This window comes from Panthera uncia, unplaced genomic scaffold (assembly GCF_023721935.1).
Source record: "Panthera uncia isolate 11264 unplaced genomic scaffold, Puncia_PCG_1.0 HiC_scaffold_168, whole genome shotgun sequence".
Classification (NCBI taxonomy): domain Eukaryota; kingdom Metazoa; phylum Chordata; class Mammalia; order Carnivora; family Felidae; genus Panthera; species Panthera uncia.
Window position 1 is genome coordinate 33,705 of NW_026058338.1, and position 22,357 is coordinate 56,061.

General features: G+C 43.5%; 1 protein-coding gene across 1 annotated transcript in view; it reads right to left on the reverse strand.

The window, feature by feature from the left end:
- Positions 1 to 22,357, reverse strand: part of LOC125917314 (solute carrier family 22 member 15-like) — a 62,288-nt gene that overhangs the window by 22,605 nt on the left and 17,326 nt on the right. The window lies entirely within an intron of this gene.

Genomic DNA, 22,357 nt, shown 5'->3' on the forward strand with positions numbered 1-22,357 from the left:
GAAGTTCTTGACCACACAGCTTCTGGACATCTCTGTGCAGCAGCAATAACAAAATTCATAGCAGTGATGACAATAACATTCCCTGGAAAATAAACAAGGGTAACGCCTCCTCACTAATGCTGGACTCAACTTCTGAATTCCCCGGTTCTTCAGATGCAGCTCTTAACGAGGTTAGTGAACTGGTTTTCCCAGGCCCTTGTGGATGAGAGATCGCAGACTAGGGTGTCACTGGTTTTAGAAAAAGTAATCAGGAATTACTGCTCCTGGTGGCAGTCATGATTCAAATAAGAGGGAAGGAAGCGGTGTGACAAGTATCTGCGATATGTTCTAGACAGGTTTCCGTTCGGGTATTCAACAAATATTTGATTAGTTTCTACTGAAGGTTGACAACTACACTAAACACTGGGAACACAGATGTGAGTAAGTTGGACATGGTCCCTTCCCAAATGGACGGTCAGTGCCAGTGGAATAAACACACAGGGATAGACTAGGAGGGCAGCTCTTCACATCAGGTAATCAGGGAAGGCTTCTCTAGGGAGGTGATGTTTGGACCTGAATGATGAGAAGTGACCACTCTGGAAAGCTGTTCAGGGAACATGAGAAGAAGTGCCCCTACCCTAAGGTGAAGGTCCACCAGTGCACCTCCAGCAGGTGCTATGATGAGGCCAGACAGGTGCATGGGTGTCAGACCACACAGGGCCCTGGGCCACGGAAGGAGCCGGATTACTCTAGTGCAAAGGGAAGGTGTTGGATTACTGGAATTCTGTTTCCAAGGATCACTCTTAGAGAATGCATTACAACAGAGAAAAGTGGGAGTGGGGAGGCTAGTGCATTAGCTCAGGAGACCATGGTGGCCTGGATGAGGGCAGAAGCGATGGGGATGGAGAATTACAAGGACTTGTAATGGATTCTGAAGGCAGAAGTGGCAGACCTTCCTGATGGATGACACAGGGTGGGGGACGGAGAATCAAGGGCTTCACCTAAGTCGTTACCTTTGGCCACTCTGTGGATGACCTTTATGGAGGTGGAGAAGGTGGCAAGCGGGGACCAGGTATGTGGCGGGAAAGAAAGAACTCTGTTTGGACTTGCTGAGGTTGGGATGCCTATAAAACATCCAAGTGGCGATGCTGAGCAGAAATCTGGACACGAGTCTGGAGCTCCAGGGAGAGGTTATGAGGGTTTAAGAGGGTTTAAGAACCTATAGAGAAGGAAGAGGCTCAGGACTGGGGCCGAGGACACCCCCATGTTCAGAGGCCGAGAAGAATGCCCATTATAGCAAACTCACAAGTAGGACTCAGAGACGTAGCAAGAAAACAGGGCGGAATGTGGTGTCGGAAACGCTACAAGAAGAAATTGGATGTGGGGAGGAAGGGGTGGTCAAGCGCGTGGAATGCTGCTTTAGAGGTCAGGTGAGATAAGCACAGGGACATGCGGTTATATTTAGAAACAAATGGACACTTCAAAATAGCAATTGCGGTGAAGAGTGAATGGAAGCCAGACTGGAGGAGGACGAGGAATTGCTGGCAGCAGTTCTGTACAGAATGGCTTCCAGAAGTTTTGGCTGTGAAGAGGAAGCAAGAAATGGGACAGTGTGGGGACAGGTATGTGGGACAGATTATTGGCTTGTTTTCTTTTAACATGGGTGCATCCTGATGAGAGTGAGTCAGCAGAGCAGATATCCCTGCAGAAGAAAAATATCTGGAAAAGTAAGAAGGGATGGGCTTGAGGGTACAGAGCGGAGAGGTTAACCGCTCACAGAAGCCGGGAGATGTCGCGGTAAAGGGAGCCAGAGAGGAAAGGCAGAATGTGGACTCAGAAGCAGGCAGTGAAGAAACCCCTGCCTGATTGCTTCATTTCTTTTTCAGTGAAATATCAAGTGAGGCCACTAGCCGAAGGAGAGTAGAAGTGGGGGAAAGGGGCATTTCAAGTTTCAGGAGGACTATGACGGACTCCTCTGAGGAAAGGGACGTGACCCTTTCAAGGGAAATGTTGCAGGAGACTGCCACGCCATGGTGAATATACACTTGAGCTGTGTAGTTACCGATTTTGTGAGGAGGATGTTGGGAGTTAAGCTTACACAGAGTCGGGGACTTCTCAGGAGAATTACAAAGAGAGAGAAGCACCAGGGCACTGAGGGATTCACAAAAGAGTGATTAGTATAATACTGGAATATATGCTGTTTAAGGAGAAAAGCAGGCATAGGGGGATTGTGGGTAGAGAAATAAATGTCCTGACCAGAAAAATCCCCTACATCATTAACTTCCCTGTACTTCCCATTCTTGCCCTGACTGAAGCTTGGTGGTCCCCTGCAGAAATCACTCAGTGAACCGGATCCCTCTCAACTGGAGCCTGCTTTTCCTTTTCCACCCATGGACCTGAGAGCCTGGGATGGGAGAAGATGACCAAACTTCAAAATCATCAACTCACCTGAAGATCACATTACCAGAGGGCATAATCCACTACCCTTCTAGAGCTGACAGAGATGCTAGCTTGTTTTGAACAGTAGCCACTCTCCCTCTGTTCCATAGTAATAGCATGTTTACTGGGCATATGGCTACCCAGATTGAAGACTAATGTCCCAACCTCTCTCACAATTAGGTATGACACGTTACCAAGTTCTGCACAATGAATGCAAACAGAAGCACCATGTGGCAACTTCCAGGACTTTGTCTTAGGAGATGGGTGATTTACCCTTTGCCCCTTCTTCCTTTCTATCCCACTACTCAGAATGTCCATAGGGAAGCTGGGGCTCTATCTGAGGCCATGATGAAGAGGGCCACAAATTAAGGATGGTGAAGTCAAAAGCTGAAGGAGCCTAGGTCCCTGAGAACACTGGGGTAGGGCCCAGGCATTGGCATATTTTTTAAGTTCTCCAGATGATTCTCCTAGGCAATCAGGTTAAGAACCCCCATCCTAGACCTAGTCATCTTTTATAGCTGCATCACCTCTAAAACCTTGACTTTGAACATCTTACTCACTCTCCTTCTACCCCCTTCTCTTCCAACTCACTTCCCCCAGTACCCTGCTCCAAACATTCTTGAAGCTCTTCAAGACCCCAGTCACCACACTCTACACTAACTGTAGAGTGACTCAGTATGGCCTGAATCAGCAAAAGAGATTCAATCATAGTAAGAAGCTCTGATTTAAGGATCTGTAAAGGGTAAAATATATTGTAAAGTTCACATGAAAGAGTTCTGGAAGCTGAAGGATAAGCGCTATTTTGTAAAACAAATTAGTTATTTTGGATTACAGATAGTTCTACTGTAGAATTTTCAATTCATGAGGAATGTCTATGGTGACATTTTTCTAGGTTGAAAAAGAAATCCAATATTACATATCCTGTTGGCCTAGAAAAGAAAGGACCATATTTGTCACAGGGATATCCCTTCTACAACGGCCAATAAACAAGACCTCATTGTATTGATTTTTAATATCCTGAAGTTCAAACAACTTCTTTTCATATTTTTTAAGTTGTTGGTATTTGCTTTGGTGTTTTTATGCCTTTAAAATGTGGTCTTCACCTTTGGTCCTGATTATCCCATACTTCGATTTTTACTAGTCTGTTTCTTTGGCCAAGATGTTGAAGCTCATACTGATCTGTTTTGTGCTTAATTAAGAAGTGGCTAATCTGCCTTCTCAATAATCAACTGTTCTGTTGATCACATTTGTAGAACTCAAATCCACCAAGAAGGCCATTCTTCCAACAACTGGAAAGCTGTCAGCTTGGATGACAGTTTTGGGATGAAGTAGCCCACAAGATGGGTGACCAGCAAATTCCAAATTCTGATTCTCAGTTTCATGTGTGAAAGTAATTTCCAGTAATTCTTCTTCATGTCAATGCTGGTTGGGGTAATGCACTTCCTTAGTTCTCCTGTAATACGTTCAGGAATGGATAAAAAGAAACCTAAAGGCATTGTCAAATTATAAAAAAAAAAAAAAAAAAGCAAATTATGGGTGCCTGGGTGGCCTAGTCGGTTGAGCATCCAGCTGTTGGTTTCAGCTCAGGTCATGATCTCATGGTTTGTGGGATCGAGCCCCACATTGGGCTCTGCGCTGACACCATGGAGCCTGCTTGGGTTTTTTTTCTGTGTCTCTCTCTGTTTCTTTTTCTGCCCCTCCCCTGCTTGTGCTCTGTCTCTCTCTCAAAATAAGCCAATGTAAAAAAAAAAAAAACAAAACTTCAAAAATTAAAAAAAAAAAAAAAAAAGCAAATTAAAGCATACAAAACTGAAACCCAGGAAAATTCCTTGACAGATCTAGGTAAACTGGGCATGGTTGATTTAGAAATGTCAATTCAGGGACTTAGGACAATGTGTTTACAACCAGCTTTCCATATGCACCACTCCCTAACACATGAGATTTTGGTTTGTTTTGTTTCCAACTTTTAAAACTTTTCAAATATACTTTATCACATACCTACTATGTGATCTAAAGAGTTCTGTTTTGTCAAAGCTCAGACAAGACACACTAGGACTGTGATCCCTATAGTATTCAAGAAGATTGTACTGGTGTAAGGTTTTGGAAAGAGGTCACTCACCAGACTCGACTCAATTGCTAGCATGTTTTCTTATCCCTTTGGCCAATACTTAAACCAAGGTAAAATCCAAACCAGGATATCACCAGGTCATTGCAAACTAAACTATAATAAACCTAAATATGGCAACCATTATATTCTCAAAGAGTGTTTTTTATGAGGCATACATGTATAAATGTATAAGTCACTCAAATCCTTAACTGGCTAGAGAGTACTGGAGGGATGACTCTCTTATTATTTTAAGCGACAAGTCAAATTCCAAAGCTAGAATGTTCTTTTTTGTACAATTCATTTCAAACTGAAAAGCCACTCACAAGTTGAAAAACCTGGAAATCTTCTTTCCCCATACATTAACAGACAAGAAAGAAGAGAAAGACAAAATATTTTCAGTCTTTCAGGATGACCTAGATAAATCTATTTCCGTCTTATAACCAACATCTGTATTTTTGTTCATATGCTTACCAAAATCATTGAGTTCATCAGCTGGGCATTTATTATACTGTATTTTGAAAAAGGATTTGAGGGGGTTAGCACTAAAAATGTGGGCAAAATCATTCACCCATCTAAAGAAAGTAGCCCGGAGGGAAAATCAGACACCAGCAGCAGGTGCCTCAGACATAAAAGGTGAAAGGAACATAAATATGGTGAATACTGGCGTGGTACAGAGCCAGGTGCCATGCAGAGCCATCCAGCTCTTAAGGATGAAAAAAAGGCAAGCAAGCAGAAGTGAAGAGTGTTGACTATTGACTGGGTAGCAGGGAAGGATCCAGGAAGATTTTTAATATCTGGATTCTTATTGCTTAGAGGCTTAGAAGAAGATGTCACTTCTTGTAAAGGGATAAAGTATTAAGTGTGTCAAGAAAAGGTGTTTTAGCTGTAACACAGAGATTGGAATAGACCCATCAAAGGTCATTATGGTGATCCAAGCCAGCCAGGATGGGGTGGGGGCCTCAGAGAAGAAAATGGATTCAAGATGGAAACAGAGATTTGGGTTGAGCCATCCATAAACAGCTATTATATGACACCAAGAGATCAATCACAGATTGAGTGAAGCTGGAAGATGACTTTTTAAACAATTTTCTACTTTACATAGTGAGGAGGGGGAAAGGAAAAGGGAGAGAGAGAATCCCAAGCAGCCTCCATGCCCAGCGTGGAGCCCGACGCGGGGCTCAAACTCACGAACCGTGAGATCATGACCTGAGCCGAAATCAAGAGCTGGACACTCAACCAACTGAGCCACCCAGGCGTGCCTAGAGAGAAGATGAGTTTTAAAAGAAGTACCAAAATGTATTTTTAGCATCTCCCTTGAAATCATCGACCTTAAGCTTTCTGGAAATGTCACAAGTCAATTCAGTCCTTTTTTCTGACACGGCAGAAATAGGATAATCTAAAAAAATTAATTATTGCTTCAAAATGGACTGCATGCTTATACAATCCTAAAAGTAAAATCAATGTCCAAGTAATGACAACTGCGTATCAAAGATATATCAAATGGAAAGGCACAGCACCTTATAACCGGATAATTAACAACCAACCAACTTTTGCATAATACTCTCCCCTAATCCCAACAACCACCTTTTAGAATTGGGTATTTATTATTATTATTATTAATTATTCCCATTTGATGGATGACGCAGCTGCAGCTCAAACATGATCACACTAGAGTAAGCCTTGGGGACTGCACCTGATGCTGACATCAGTCTCAAAACCTCCTTCTTTGAGTACTATGTACTCGAATTAGTTAAGTAGGACAACTGTGGGGCTAAATCAATGAAATAACACTATACTTAAGTGTGTTAAATCCCAAGCACAGAAATTCCCATATACCAGGGAAAGAGTTTCTATTTCTTAACCACATGCATGTGTTCCATCCAGGAAGCTATGAAAAAAAAATCAACGATATTAGAACCAACACTAGAAACATGTAGGTTTTTGTGGCTCAGGGTAACAGAATCAGGGGCTCCTGGAAAGGAGAGGGCAAAGGGAGAAAAGGAAGGTCCTGTGTCAGATATGAAGTTAAGGTCACATGACCCACGGGTGTGAGGAACATGAGAAGGCTCAGAGTGAGGAGAACAGAATAACATACTTAAAAATCAACCTCCAGGGGCACCTGGGTGGCTCAGTCGGTTAAGCGTCTGACTTCGGCTCAGGTCATGATCTCAAGGCTTGTGAGTTCGAGCCCCATGTTGAGCTCACTGCTGTAAGCACAGAGGCTGCTTCGGATCTTCTGTCCCCCCACCCTCTCTCTCTACCCTTACACTGCTTGGACTCTCTCTCAAAAATAAATAAATCTTAAAAAAAATAAATCAATCAACTTCCAAAGTGTTTTCGAGGGTGGGCAGGGGAGGGATTTATCTCATTCCATGGTGCATGTTTTAAATACAAATACTTAAAATGTCTGTATATTTTTTAAATATTTTACACTTTTTAAGTAATCTCTATACCCAATGTGGGGCTCGAACCCCAAACTCCAAGATCAAAAGTTGCATGCACCACTGATCAAGCCAGCCAGGTGTCCCCAAATTTCTATACATTTTTTAAGTTTATTTTTTATTTATTTTGGGTGAAAGAGAGAGGAGAGAGCGCATGCGCAAGCAGGGGAGGGGCAGAGAGAGAGGGAGAGAGAGAATCCCAAGCAGGCTCCACGCAGGCAGCCTAGAGCCTGATGCGGTGCTCAAACTCATGAACTGTGAGATTCATGACCTGAGCCAAAACCAAGAGTCGGACGCTGAACCGACGGAGGCACCCAGGTGCCCCCCAATTTCTGTATTTTTATTTATTTTTTATTTATTTATTTTTATTTTTATTTTTTAATTTTTTTTAACGTTTATTTATTTTTGAGACAGAGAGAGACAGAGCATGAATGGGGGAGGGTCAGAGAGAGAGGGAGACACAGAATCTGAAACAGGCTCCAGGCTCTGAGCAGTCAGCACAGAGCCTGACGCGGGGCTCGAACTCACGGACCGTGAGATCATGACCTGAGCCGAAGTCGGACGCTTAACCGACTGAGCCACCCAGGCGCCCCCCAATTTCTGTATTTTTAAATGAACTTTTATCATGTACTCTTTGACATCCTCATATACCCATATGACACAACGAGCTTTTTCGCTAGCTTGCTTCTTCCCTCTGCTGAACAGCCCCATGCTACCTCACCCCTCTGTACAGCACTAGAACACAGATTATAAAATGCTTCCAAAAATCGGTCAGGGCTATCAGGAGACGAATAAGCAAGAAGAGACCCTCTTAACTCTGAGAACTGAGTCACACACCCAGCCTCTGCCCTGGGCAACTTCTCACCGGCTCTGTCAATGTCACAAATTTGTCTTGTCTCTGCTTCGGTTTTTTTTCCTGTGATCTGAACTGCCCGCTCCTCCCCCTTCTATTGTAGGGTGACATTCCACGGAATGAGGGTTGAGAAACATGCTGTAGCCACAGACGACTCTAATGGAAGGGACAACACATTATGTAAACAAAAATCCTTTAGCCTAAGCTCTTCCAAGCAGGGGGGTCATTTCTCTTCCCTAAGGAGGCTGTGCGTGCCTGTCCTTGTCTTGGCCCTCAGCGGTGAAAACGAATAATCCCTCACTCACATGTGAATAATACAGACCCGCTGCCCTGCAGGGCCCATGGAGGGCACGGCTCCCCACAGGGAAACAAACGTTCATCACTCGAATTTGCGTGAAGCCTGGCACCTCCAGGAACTGATTGCCGCCCCCCCAGTACAGCCCTCCTCCGCTCACCCCAGCCCCCCTCGTCTCTGGTGCACTCCTGTTCACCCTCCACGGCCCTGCCTGATCCACCGAGTGGGTCCATCTCCCTCCCTACTTTGGCTTCAAGTATGATGTTTGGTGAATTACACATTTCCTTGTCTCTCGCGTAGGATGCCGTGAGCTTCTTACAGCCCTATTTGCGTCTAAGTGCTTACCTGTCAGGACCAGCACTAATTAAATATATGCTGAATTATTCATGCAACAAGAGTGAATGATGTGGGTTACAGGCATCTTCATATACAATATCTTGATGTCACGACTTCAAGGATTGAGTTGTGCATTTATGGACAGGCAGGGCAGGAACGGCCTTACCAGTCACCCAGGGGCCACTGAGTGGCGCTCTCGTGACAGGAAGGGAGAGGGAGATCTGGAATCAGAGGGGTCTCCTAGAGGACATAGAGAATACTTTGGCTTTATCGTTAGCCTCTACATTAATGAGAAAGAAAACTATGGAGGAAAAAAAAATTCCCAAACGATGGCAGTTTTCTGCCTAGGAAGGCAAAGTCTGTTCCATTGAAACACGCTTCCCAAAGCCTGCTTTGGGCGAGCACTGTGAGCGGTCCACAAATACCTGCACTGAGAGAAGTGTGGAGGGTCTGCGGGGGGTAAGAATGCTGCCGTGAACAACCCACAGACCATCAGTGAACCCGCAAGCCAGGCAGGGGCCGTGGCAGGTCTCAGAGTCACGTCCAAGCCCCTTGCCTGGCTTCTGTGTCTCTTGGAAAGGTGATCACAAGCTTGGTGTCCACCACGAGCCCCGACTCGGACTTCCCCAGAGGGGGAACAGACCCCCCCCCCCCCACCGTGGCACAGCCTACCTTCTTCTCCCAGCAATCCTGGCAGGCTAGCCAGAATGGGCAGACAAGACTGGGCACGTGTTTTCTGACAGAGCTCTTTGTCACTGGAAGTCCCGCTTTAGGGAAAATCAAGTCATATTAGAAGTGCCGTAGCCCTACCCAGACTCTCGGCTTGTCAGCAGCTTCCCCGACACGCCTGCAGGACATCCCTGAGGGCTCTGCACAGTGCTGGTTACGGTGGCTCCATAGAAGATTCTGGATTCTCTGCTACCAAGTCCAACCAAATTTCAGCCCTCCGCCATCCTGTATGTCCCATAAAAATATTTACAGCCTCATGCAGGAAAATCTCACTTCAGTAGAAAATGCGGTAATCAGAGGCCTCCAGTGATTCGGGAGTACTTGGCCAGGGTATTTCAGGAACAGTTTCATGGTGATTAACTAACTTGCTTCATTTCAATGTAGTTGTCACTCTGAATTACCACTTAATGGGTGAAGTGTGCAGGCTATAACAATCAGTAGTGCAGGCATAAGGAAGCAAGACATTAAAAAAAAAAAAATTAGCCCCTAAAGCAATTATTGTAGTGAATTTTTCAAATAGTTTTAATACTCGGTCCTTTGACCCGAGGGTATGGCTTGGGGAAAATATATTAATCTCAAGATAATAATCAGTCAATTTCAGTTCTTCGATATCTACAATGATAGTAAAGATTTCAACCTTACTCTTTTCGGTTGCAAACATTAATTAAGCATGATAATTGTGTGTCTCCGTGATATTTGGTACTTTCTGAATGAGTCAGAGCTCAGGGAATAATTTGAATACAGCAGACAGCAATTTGCTACATAAATTCACCCCAATGCCTATTAGCTCATTGTGAAATAGTCAAAGCTCCTAGATTAGAGGGGTTCTTTTTTGCATTAATACCAAGTTAATCACATCTTCGTAACCTTTTATTCACCCTTCCCCAAACCTTTCATGAATAACTTCTGTAAGCCCTGACCTAAATGTAATAAGGTATCGGGTGGGAGTTTTAAAGTACGTATTTTGAATACCGTCTCCTGAAATGATAGAGCTCTACAGGCTCCATCCTGGTATTTATTTTCAGGGGGATTAGGTGAGAGGTGAACAGGCTTTATACTTGTTTTTTTTTAAACCAAATACCAAATTTGGTTATTTTACGCCAAATAATTTCCATCAGAGCCATACAGCATCTATATACCACAAACCTGCATCTTAAGGGTATTTACCAACTACTGGGTAAGTCACCTGACAAGTTCAGGTGCCAGTTTCAATGCTACCCCCCTGGAGATTTGGAGGAGCAACTGTAGGAAAGCCTACAGAGGCCATTAAAACGGACTGCATGCTGACAGTCAGTGGAGGGTGTGCTTGGGGACCGCATCCGCTGAAATAAAGATGACCTCATCTGGGGGCGCAGAGACCAGCACCTCCTAAAGGGGTGCTGGCGAGGGTGCGGCTGCGGTTGCCATCCTGCCCTCCACTAGTGGCCCCGGCTGCTCCATCAGCCTAGTTCTCTCTGTTCTTCCCTCTGCTGCTGCTTCTCTGCTGACTCTTGTCATTTTGGTAGCAGCGGCAAGAAACCTGGAAGCCGCCCATAGCACCCTCTTCGAACCACCCCTGGGACTTGGAGCGCCACCCACACGGGGCTCCGATGCCCGGGGCGGAAGGAGAGTGTGGGAATTCACACGAGACGCCCACAGCCCGAGCGGTGGGCAGGAGGGCACGCAGCCTGCACACTCTATTTGCACCTCAAAATAAAAGGGAAAACATGAGATCTGCACTAAAAATGCAAAGCAGAGAGCGTCCTCTCAGGTCCGCCTGAATATAGCTGGAGGAGAGAGGTGTGTGGTACCATCCACACGAGGGCAGCCGGCCGCTGAGTCTAGATGCAGGTGGACCCCCGAGGAGCAGGGAGACTGCCGCTCGTTTGACTTAATTCTCCTTCGCTATTTTTTGTTATATCAGGAAACCAGTAAGTTTATTTGGGCTTGACAATTACTGAGGCTTAACTGAATCATTACTACTCTGACAGTACTTGTGTGATTTATTGTTTTATGTTTTTTGGTGGCGGGGGGAACCGCTGGCCAGGTTCCTCATGAGATGTTTACAAACATCCTGAGAGTTGTATGATCACCTTGGGGACAGCAAACTCGTGAAAGATTTGCAGGTGGGCTGACCCCCTCTTCCCTTTTTTTTTTTTTTAACATTTTATTTATTTTTGAGAGACAGAGACAGAGCATGAGCAGGGGAGGGGCAGAAAGAGGGAGACACAGAGTCTGAAGCAGGATGCAGGCTCTGAGCTGTCAGCACAAAGCCTGACATGGGGCTCGAACTCACAAACCGTGAGATCATGCCCTGAGCTGAAGTCGGAAGCTTAACTGACTGAGCCAGCCAGGCGCCCCCTCCCTCTTACCTTCTACCTCAGTCATATGCCACAGTGGAAGGGCCACAGGAATCTGTGGCCCGGCTCCTTCATTTACAGTGTGACACTGAGTGAGTCACCAGCTACTCTGAGCTCACGAATTCTGATATTTTTAATTTGCGAGCCACAATGCAAACGCTATGACTGTTTGCCCTTCTTCCTTAGAATTCACTCTCTCAGAGGCAAATCCAAGCAGGTGACGGGCAGCCTGGGCTCGGTGAGGATTTATTTTGCTTAGCTTTCCACCCAACATGTATGCACCATGCGCCATCGTCCCACAGTCACCTGGCCGACCTTCATTCCCACCAACCCACCGACCCATACCTCCAGCCACTCTTCCCAGGCAGAGCCAAGCTCCTCCCTCTGTTCTGCATGGAAGTGCTTCTGGGGCTGCGGAGGGCGGCTGGGGGCCATGGGGGTGTGGAAGCCCTTGATCTCTCTTCTCTTCACTGACAGCAGCAAAGTACCTAGCTATTTTAAATCCTGAAATGCCAACTGAGAAGACGTTAAACCTAAAGGCTTCTGTCTGTTGAGAAAAAACAAGCCTGAAAATCACTGGAGTAGTGGAAAGAATATGGGCTCATCGAACCCAGACCGGTGACTTATTAAATACGTGATTTAGGGCAAATTCCTTCAACTTTCTGCCCACCAGTTGTTTCATCTATAGGTAGGGCTATGGCCAGGACTAACGAAGCAGCACATGGGGAAAGTCTCTGAGAGAGAGAGCCTCTCCCATAAGAGCAAAATAAAGTAGTCACAGTTACATGCCTCTTCACTCTCCTCTACCCACCGAACCTTATAAAACTCATCTGCACCCACAAACTCTTTGCGTGGAATGGTCTCACTGCAGCAGAGGATTCCGTGAGGACCGTGGACCTCTGTCTCGTTATGCAGCCAGCAATGCCACGTGCACTCCTCCATCAGCAGAGTGGGCAGGCCACGGTCGCCCTTGCAAAGCATCATGAACCCACTCAGGCCGGAAGCAGCCGGTTTAGCATCTGGGATGCCCCAAAGATAACCCGTCCCCATGCGGGATAACCTGTCCACCCCCGGAGGTGCCCACAGAGCAGCAGTGCAGCAATATCTCCAACTGTGCAGCTGGACAACCCCACCTCCACCCACCATTCTGGACACATCTTGGGGCACCTGCTGGAGACCAAGGATCACGGTCTGCACAGAGAATATTTGTGCCTTGAGATACACCTCTGAGGTAGATAACTGACCTCCTGATGGGACAGGAACCTCATGTGTCCCTCTCTACCATGGAAGGAAAGTAGCAGGCATCTATAAATCTATAATGAGAAGACATAACAATCAAGATGCATAGCAGCATATACAGCCAAATACATACATCTCAGGAATGAGAAAGGACCGGTGAGTAACAGGAAGGAGGGAGACAGGGTGGGGAAGGAGGAGTGAAAGACAAAAACAGGGACATACATGCAGAGAGAATGAGACAGAAACGTCAGAGAAAGAGAAAGGCAAGACAGAGACAGTGAGATAGAGACACAGAAAAAGACAGAGAGGAAGAAATGGGAGGTAAATAACGAGAAAGGCAGAGATGGAGAGAGGTGGGGATAGAGAGAAACAGGTGCAGAGAGACAAAATGACAGAGACCGGGAAAAAATAAGGAGAGAAAAGAGAGAGCAAGGGCGGGGGGGGGGGGGGGGGGGGGGGGCGGGCCACGCGGCCCCGGGAGGACAGGCACACAGTTCCGGTCTGATGAAGCCAGATGGCGAGAGAGACAGTGATTCACAGATGTGCCCCAGTGGTCATTAGAAGGGGACATGACAGGCAGGTAAGGTGAAGCCATCTTAGCCCATCATCCTTTTTTTTTTCAGAGCTGCTTTAAACATCATCAGCACTTGCTGGGAAAGCTATTTAATCCCATTTCTCCTGCATCTACCAACTCTTTATCTTGGGAGTAGTAGCCCCTGGGACTCCCTTCTTTCCCTATTCAGCCTTCAGTCAAGCACTGTGAAGGGGGTGAGCCACTGGGCACCAGCACGGGAGGTACGCTGGTGACCAGGGCACCCAATCCTGCTGGCCTGGAGCGTAGGTTCTGATGGCACTCTCCTTCCTTGACCCATATCAAGGCCTTATCTAGCATCAGGTGAGTAGTACTTGCCCAAGGAATTATTTGCTAATAATGGGGTCCCTCTGATGATATCTGAAAGGGCTCCTAATTATAGATTTCATTAGTATTAATTTAATTCAATTCCATTGAAATGTGTTGAGTGTCTGTGCTGAAGCACGGTGTTGCTATGGTATTTAATTTACTTTAAAGTATGAAGTACATACCATGGGATATTCTGCATAAACATTACTTAGGCCAAGCTCCCATCTGGTACCACGAGTATTCTAGTGGAGGCTGTACTGGCCAGTGGTGGTCAGTGGGCCCATTCTCCAGAGTGAGGTCCTGCAAGGACTTTAATCACTGTCTCTATCAGCAATGGTTCCTTTGCTTCTTGATTAAAGCAGTGGCCTGTTGACTAGCAATGATATGATCCCAAAAAACAGGTTACCTCTGGTGAAATTAGAGACACCCAAGTTATATAAATTAGGTCAATATATTTTAGAGACATTCACTACCCTTCCCTGAATTTGTGGGATAATCCAGTGTGTTCTGTATTCTTTATAAAGGGGTGATGCCCTCGGCTCAACTCCCTCCTTGGTCCTGAGACAATATGAATTCTGGATGGTTCTGCTTGCTTGATGCTAACAGGGAGGGGAAGTGTCAGTACTCTCACTATGGAAAACTGGAGTTTTTCTGTAGTGACCTGATATGCAAACTGTAGAGTACCGATAGAACCACAAAGCTATGACTTCTCAAGCCTGTAAGATATTTTATTTTGTGCTTCCCTGATAATAATTAAGTTGATAAATGCTTCTATATGGGGCAGAATCTGGTCCGAGATCCACTTTCAGTATAATATGGTAATGGATTTGTTGGAGGGCAGACTTACGGCTCTCACCCACCGCAAAATCCTATGAGGACTGTTTATAAACAGAACAAGGGCTTTTTGGAGAAATGACTAATTCCACATTTGGGGTGGAGGGGGGGGTAAAAGATGAGCCTGAAATATGTTGTTATGCCAAAATTTTTTCAACCCCCCCCCCCCAAATGATGGGCACATCAGAAGGACACAGGAGGACTTTCAGCTCCAGGAAAATGGAATAAACGTACTTTTCCTTGTTTCTCCCAATAGATACCACTAAGACCCCTGGGCATCGGGTATAACGCAAGCATAAGAAAACTCTGAAAGACGGAGGGAAGACCAGCCAAGACCCTGGGACCCAAGGAATGAGCCAGTGGTGAATTCCCCAGGTTTCTCTTTGCCTCACATGCCCAAGACTGGGGACTGAAGAAGACAGCAACTTAGAAATGCCAAGAAAATTACAAAAGAAGCCCCAAACAAAACCTACTTTCTCCAGCCAAAGGCCTGGGAAAGGGGCAGCCCAGAAAGACAGAACATTGTTAGATTATAACCGTTTTATTCTGGCCAATCACCACCATGAGAAACAAAAACCAACTATGGCCCCAACCCCATCCACAGCAAAGGCTAAGTGGGGAAACTAACCCTTCCCCCCAGGCTGGGTAGTAATAAGTGACCCCACCTTACTCCACTTGGGTGTGTCAGAAAAAGACAAACAGGTGAGCCAGCACGATCATTCCTGCCGCCTGCAGTAGGAACCCTCCATACCACCGCCACCACCACTGGTGGCGGTGCGACCACGGGGAGATGGGATTTCCATCACCATGGGACAGTGATGAGGCCCCTCTCCCCTCTTCCTGGGCCAGAGCTGTGTCCGAGAAAGTCTGCTAAAACGGAAGATTTACTTAAGGCCCAGAATCTCTTAACATAATCCCCCTAAGTGCTGGTTTCAAACAAAAATAATTTGTGATACCAGCAACCAGGAAAATCTCAAAGTAGAATGAAAACAAACAAACAAACAAAAAAGACAACTACTGAGATGGCAGAGATGTTAGAACTATCTGACAAAGATGTGAAAGCGGCCATTATAACAATGCTTCCAGGAGCACTTACAAACATGCTTCAAACAGATGACAAAATAGACCCAGTGGAAATACAGAAAGTCTCACCAAATAAAGAGAATATACTAAAAAAGAACAAAATGGAAAGCTTAGAACTAAAAAACCGCAATGAGTGGGTTCAACAGCAGAATGAAAGAGACAGAGGGAAGAATCAATACAGGTGAAAATGGAGTAAAGGAAAATCTCCAATATGAAAACAAAGATAAACTAGACAGAAGAAAATGAATGAGGCTTCAGAGATCTATGGGGCTAGAGCAAAAAAAAACCCCTAATATTTCTGTCATTGGAGTTATGGAAGGAAAAGGGGAAGAGGATAAGCTTAAAATTAAAAATAAATATAAATAAATAAATAAATAAATAAATAAATAAATAAATAAATAAGAGGGGCACCTGGGTGGCTCAGTCAGTTAAGCGTCCGACTTAGGCTCTGGTCATGATCTCACAGGTCGTGGGTTCGAGCCTTGTGTCCGGCTCTGTGCTGACAGCTCAGAGCCTGAAGCCTGCTTCCGATTCTGTGTCTCCCTGTCTATCTGCCCCTCCCCACCTCATGCTTGCTCACGCTCTCTCATTCTCTCAAAAATGAATTATCATTGAAAAAAGTGTTAAAACAGAGTACTTGAATAAATAACAGCTGATAATTTCCCAATTTGTCAAGAGCCATACACCTACAGATCCAAGAAGCTCAGTAAATCCCCAACAGGATAAACCTGAAGAAATTCACACCAAGAAACATCATAATCTGACTTCTAAACACTAGCAACTAAAACACTAAAAAAAATCTTGAAAGTAGCAAGAGGGAAATTCCCTGTAGGAAAAAAAAAAAAGAAAAAGCAATTCAAATACCACCATATTTCTCATCAGAAGCCATGAAGCCTGAAGGAAGTGGCACAGGAGTTTCTAATGCTGAAGGAAATCAACTGTCCACCAAGAATTTTATTACCAGTGAAAATAAGTGATGAAGGAAAACTAAGAGACTGTGCCAGCATCACAATTACCCTAAGACAATGGCTAATGGAAGTTCTCTAAAAAGGAAGAAAACATAAAAAGGGGATCGTGGAACATCAGGAAGTAAAAAAGAGCACTGTAAGAAAAAACTGGGGTAAATATGTTAGACTTTCCTTCTCTTGAGTTTTCTAAATTACGTTTGATGGTTGAAGCAAAAATGATAACACTATGTAATGTGGTTCTAAAAGTATGTGGGAAAAATATTTAGAACAATTATATAAATAAACCGGAGAGGGCAAAGGAATGTACAGTGAAGTAGAATTTCTGTACGTCACTCAAACTGGTGATATGACATCAATAGACTGTGATAAGTTATGTAAATATAAGGCAATGTCAAGAGCAATCACTAAAAAAGCTATAAAAAATACTACAGGTAAGTCAAAATAAATTCTAAAAATGTTCAAATAACCTACAGAAAGACTGGAAAAATCAAAGAAAAGAAACCAACAACAGAAAACAATAAAAAATAATAAGTTAGAAGAGGTAAGTTCTATTGTATAAATAATTATATTAAATGTAAATTATATAAAAAACATAAATAAAGACAGAGATTGACAGTGTGGGTTTAAAAACCTGACCCAATTATGTGCTGTCTACAAGAAACTAATTTCATACATACAGACAAGTTGAAAGTAAAGTGGAAAAATACATATCATGCTAACAAAACTAATCGAAGAAAGCAAGAGTGGCTAGATTAGTATCAAACCACATTTCAGAACATAGAAAATTACCAGGGACATAAAGGTACATAATAAAATGATAAAAAGAAAAAGTCCATCAAGAAGACATAGCAATCATCCATATGTATAGACTAAATAGAGCTAAAAGATATATGAAGGAAAAACTAGGAGCAGTGAAAGGAGAATTCAACAAATCTACAATAATAATTGAAGACATAAATACTCTTCTCTCAACAATATAGAACAACTAGGCAGAAAATCAGCAAGGATATAGAAGAAATCAACAATACCATTGACCAACAGGATCTAAACAATATTTATAAAACACTCCACATAACAGCAGCAGTTTGTTCAAGTGCCAGTGGAACATATACCAAAAGAGACCACATCCTGAATCATAAAGGAAACCGTAACAAATTTTTAAAAAATTGAAATCACACTGTCCTCTGACCATAATGGAATCAAACTAGAAAGCAAAAACAGAAAGCTAACAGGAAAATCTCCAAACACTAGGTAACTAAACAAGAGACTTCTAAGTAACCATTGGGTCAAAGAGGAAGTCTTAAGGAGGAAAAAAAAATACAGCGAGCTAAATGAAAATAAAAATACAACATACCAAAATTTGTGGGACACAGCTAAAACAGTCATGAGAGGAAAATTTATAGCACTAAAATACTTATATTTGTAAAGAAGAAGACTCATTAAAAATCTAGGCTACCAACTCTATAACCTTAAAAAGAAAAAGAGGAAAAGAAACTCAAAGCAAGCACAAGAAAGGAAATAATAAAGGTAAGAACAGAAGTCAATACAATTAAAAACAGAAAAATAACAGGGAAAAATCAATGAACAAAATGCTGGTTCTTTAAAACAATCAGTAACACTGACAAGCTTGTATGACTGACAAGTAATTAAATAGGACAGAAGACACAAATTACTAAGATCGGGTAATAGAAGAGGGAATTTCATTTCAGACTCTGCAAACATCAAAAGAATAATAAAGTAATACAATGAACGACTCTACACACGTAAATCTGACAACTTAGATGAAATCGACCAAGTCCTTGAAAAGCACAAATTGCCACAACTCACAATACAAAATAAATCATTTAAACAGCTACATAACCTTTAAGAAAATTGAATTCATAATTTTAAAACTCCCAAAAAAGAAATCTAAAAAAAAAAAAAAAAGCCCAGATGATATTACTGGAAAGTTCTACCAAATATTTAAAGAACTAACACCAATTCTACCCAATCACTTCCAGAAAACAGAAAAGAATGGAATACTTCCCAATTCATTTTATGAATGCACCCTGATACCAAAACCAGACAAAGGTCCAAAAAAAGAAAACAACAGATCAATATCTCTCAAAAATACAGAAGCAAAAATTCTTAACAAAATATCAACAAACAGAATTCAGCAATATATACAGAGAATATGCCATCAAGAGATGCAAAGCTGGTTCAATATTTGAAAGTCAATCAGGACAATCCACCATAGTAGAAGGTGAAAAAAAAACCCCATATAATCGCTGCAATTGATGTCAAACATTGCAAATTGCTCTATGTGACAAAATTCAATACATATTCAAAATAAAAACTAAAAAAAATTAGAGGGGCACCTGGGTGGCTTAGTCAGTTAAGGGTCTGACTCTTCATTTCGGCTCAGGTCGTGATCTCATGGTTGTGGGATAGAGCCCTGTGTTGGGCTCCTTGCTGAGTGTGGAGCCTGCTTGAGATTCTCTCTCTCCCCCTCTGCCCCTCTCCCCCACTTGCACACTCTTTAAAACAAATAATTGAATGAATGAATGAATGAATGAATAAATAAATGAAATAAATAAATATTTTAAAAAGGACACAAGAGCCAGCTTGAAGAGATTCCTACTGGTAAACTGGGGATAATTTGAGCACCAAAATAATTAAAGATGGTAAAAAATTATAAATAATTAAGAATAGGGACCAATAAGTACATACTAATGATAGATATATAGGTAGAGATATACATAGATAGAGATAGAGATAGAGATAGAGATAGAGATAGAGAGAGATAGAGAAAGAGAAAGAGATAGAGAGATAGAGAGATAGGGACAGAGAGCCAGGCATACAGATGGACAAGGGAAAAGCAAGGGTTTTGCTTCCAGCTAAAAATGGAATGCCATGGAAATCTTAAAAAAAAAAAAAAAAAGCTTACAGATATAGAGAACAGACTGGTGATTGCCAGAGGGAGGGGGTAGAGGGGGTGGGTAAAATAGGTAAAGGGGTTCAAAAGGTACAAACTTCAGGTTATAAAATACGTAAGTCCTGGGGATGTAATGAGCAGCCTGGTGACAACAGATAATAATAATGTACAGATGCTAAAAGAATACATCTTAAAAGTTCTCCTCACAAGAACAAATTTTGTAACTATGGATGGTGATGGATGTTAACCAGACCTACCGTGGTGATCATTTTGCAATGCATACAAACATTGAATCATTATGTTGTACTCCTAAAAGTAATATAATGTTATAGGTCAACTATACTTCAAAAAAACGGGGGGGGGGCGCAGAATGCCAACTGGTAAATATGGAGGAAGTGCTAGAGTAAAGAAATCATCATTTTGCAACCATCATAGTCTTAGCTTGGTTTACAAAAGCATCATGAAAAGATGCTCAATTTGGAGTGGGGTGTTCTGATAAGGAAGAGTACATTTGCATAATCTTGAAGTGATTCTCCATAGATTACATATTCCTGGAAATGAAAAGAATGTTCACTGGACAGGGGAAAAGTCAAGCAATACCTGGAGTGGCTGATCAAAATTATCACCAAAAAGGGACAGATGGATAGCGTATGTGACCCAGAAGGGCATATTACTTATTACTATTCTGACTTTGGATGCGTAACCTTAATGAGAAATCATCAGACAGACCCAAAAGGGAGAACATTCTTATTTTTAAAAAGGGGGGAGGTATGTCTTCTTCAAAAGTATCAATGTCATGGGGCGCCTGGGTGGCTCAGTCGGTTAAGCGTCCGACTTCAGCTCAGGTCACGATCTCGCGGTCCGTGAGTTCGAGCCCCGCGTCGGGCTCTGGGCTGATGGCTCAGAGCCTGGAGCCTGCCTCTGATTCTGTGTCTCCCTCTCTCTCTGCCCCTCCCCCACTCATGCTCTGTCTCTCTCTGTCTCAAAAATAAATAAAAACGTTAAAAAAAAAAAAGTATCAATGTCATAAAAGGAAAAGGCTGAAGGTGAAAAGACCCTAAGAGCCATGACAACTAAATGTTAACATGTGACCCTAAAACGGAACTGAGTACAAGAGGGGGAAACCAGTGCTAGCAAGGACAGTACTGGGTCAAGTGACAAAATTGGGTATGGATGGTAGATTAAAATATAGAATCAATGTTAAACTTTTTTTTTTTAATATTTTAATGTTTATTTATTTTTGAGAGAGAGAGAAGAGAGGCAGAGAGACAGAGCATGAGCAGGGGAGGGCAGAGAGAGAGGGAGACGCAGAATCTGAAGCAGAACAGAATTCTGTCAGCACAGAGTCTGATGCAGGCTCTAACTCATGAACTTTGAGACCGTGACCTGAGCCAAAGTCAGACGCTTAACGGACTGGGCCACCCGGGTGCCCCAATGATAAATGTCTTGAAGTTAGTAATTGTCCTGTGGTTATGTAAGAAAATTCCTTTACTTTTTAGGAAGTACACGCAGAAGTATTTGGGCATAAAAGAACAACAGTATGGTATATGGAACTTTCAAAAGGCTTGGAAAAAAACAGAGATAGTAATGATAGGTGAAATTAAAGGATGTAAGGGTATTTATTCTCTGTATGAGTCTTGAAATTTGCCAGTTTGAAATTATTTCCAAATTAAAAAAAAATTTTTTTTAAGTTCTTTGGCTACCGTTACCTGTCAAAGAACTAAGAGATGTGCATACCAATTTGTATGGGATAGGCTTCCAAAAAGTACAGTAATTAAGAGCATAGGCCTCTCAGTTAAGACAAACTTGGCTTCAAATCTAGCTCTGACCCTGTAAGCTGACCTGACCTCAAGATGCCTCAATTTCTTCACCTGTAAAATGGGGAAAATAACGTTGACCTCATAAATTATTCTGAAGGTTAATGAGTTCAGGGCGCGTATCACAACACCTAGCATCTAGTCAGTCATCATTCCACAGTGCTACTTGCTATTTCAATAGGTTAGCAGTCGTGGTACTCGGTTAGCACTTGTGGTGACGGTCATCGCTGCTAGTAGGCCACAGAGGTACAAAGATGACCAAAATATGGTTTCTGACCTCAAATGACTTCAAAAGAAACAGAGTTGAACCACAAGCTACCGTGGGTGACGTAAGTGCACACAAAATGTTACCGCAGCGGAAACAAGTGTATTTGCTTCTTCTGGGGGGTGGACTGGAAAGGACATTGCAGGGAAGGCGACAGTCAAGGTGAGCAGTAGAGGGTAAGGTTAGGATTTCACCAGGTGGACACAAGGGTGAGGTTAGGGCATTCCGAGGTCAGTTACCTACTGAGGTAACAGGTAGGCCAAGCACTCAGGGCTTGGGTGGGAAAGAGTGGAGGCAGAGGGAAGTGCAGGTGGGGCTGGAAAAGTACATCCGGGCCGCAGCTTGGAGGGTAAAGGGCCTTGAATGTAACACCCTAAGTGGGTTTCACTGTTTCCTGTGTGCAGTGGGAGAATCGCGGGAGGTTTTGAATGAGGGGTGACGTGACTGGATTGTTGTCATAGAAAATATACTACCTGGCAGGAGCTCGGAACGTTAATCCAGTAATCATGCCTTCAAATGGAAACTCTTAAGGGAAGGCCAAGCAAATAGCCCCTTCATGTCTCTTCTGTTTTTGGCACGTCCCGCCGAAAGGGTGATAATCAAAACAGTCAGCAATAGGTAAGACTGGCTGATGCCATGGTGCACACACACACACGCACACACACACACACACAGGAGAGGTTGGGCAGGGGATGCAGGCAGGGCACCTGCAAGCACTCTGGTAGCCCTGCAGGGGGGCAGCCAAATGGATCTGGGGGCAGCTAACTGGCATGACAGTCAGCACCGGGAGCTGGCAATGCCCACCAGGCATTAACCCT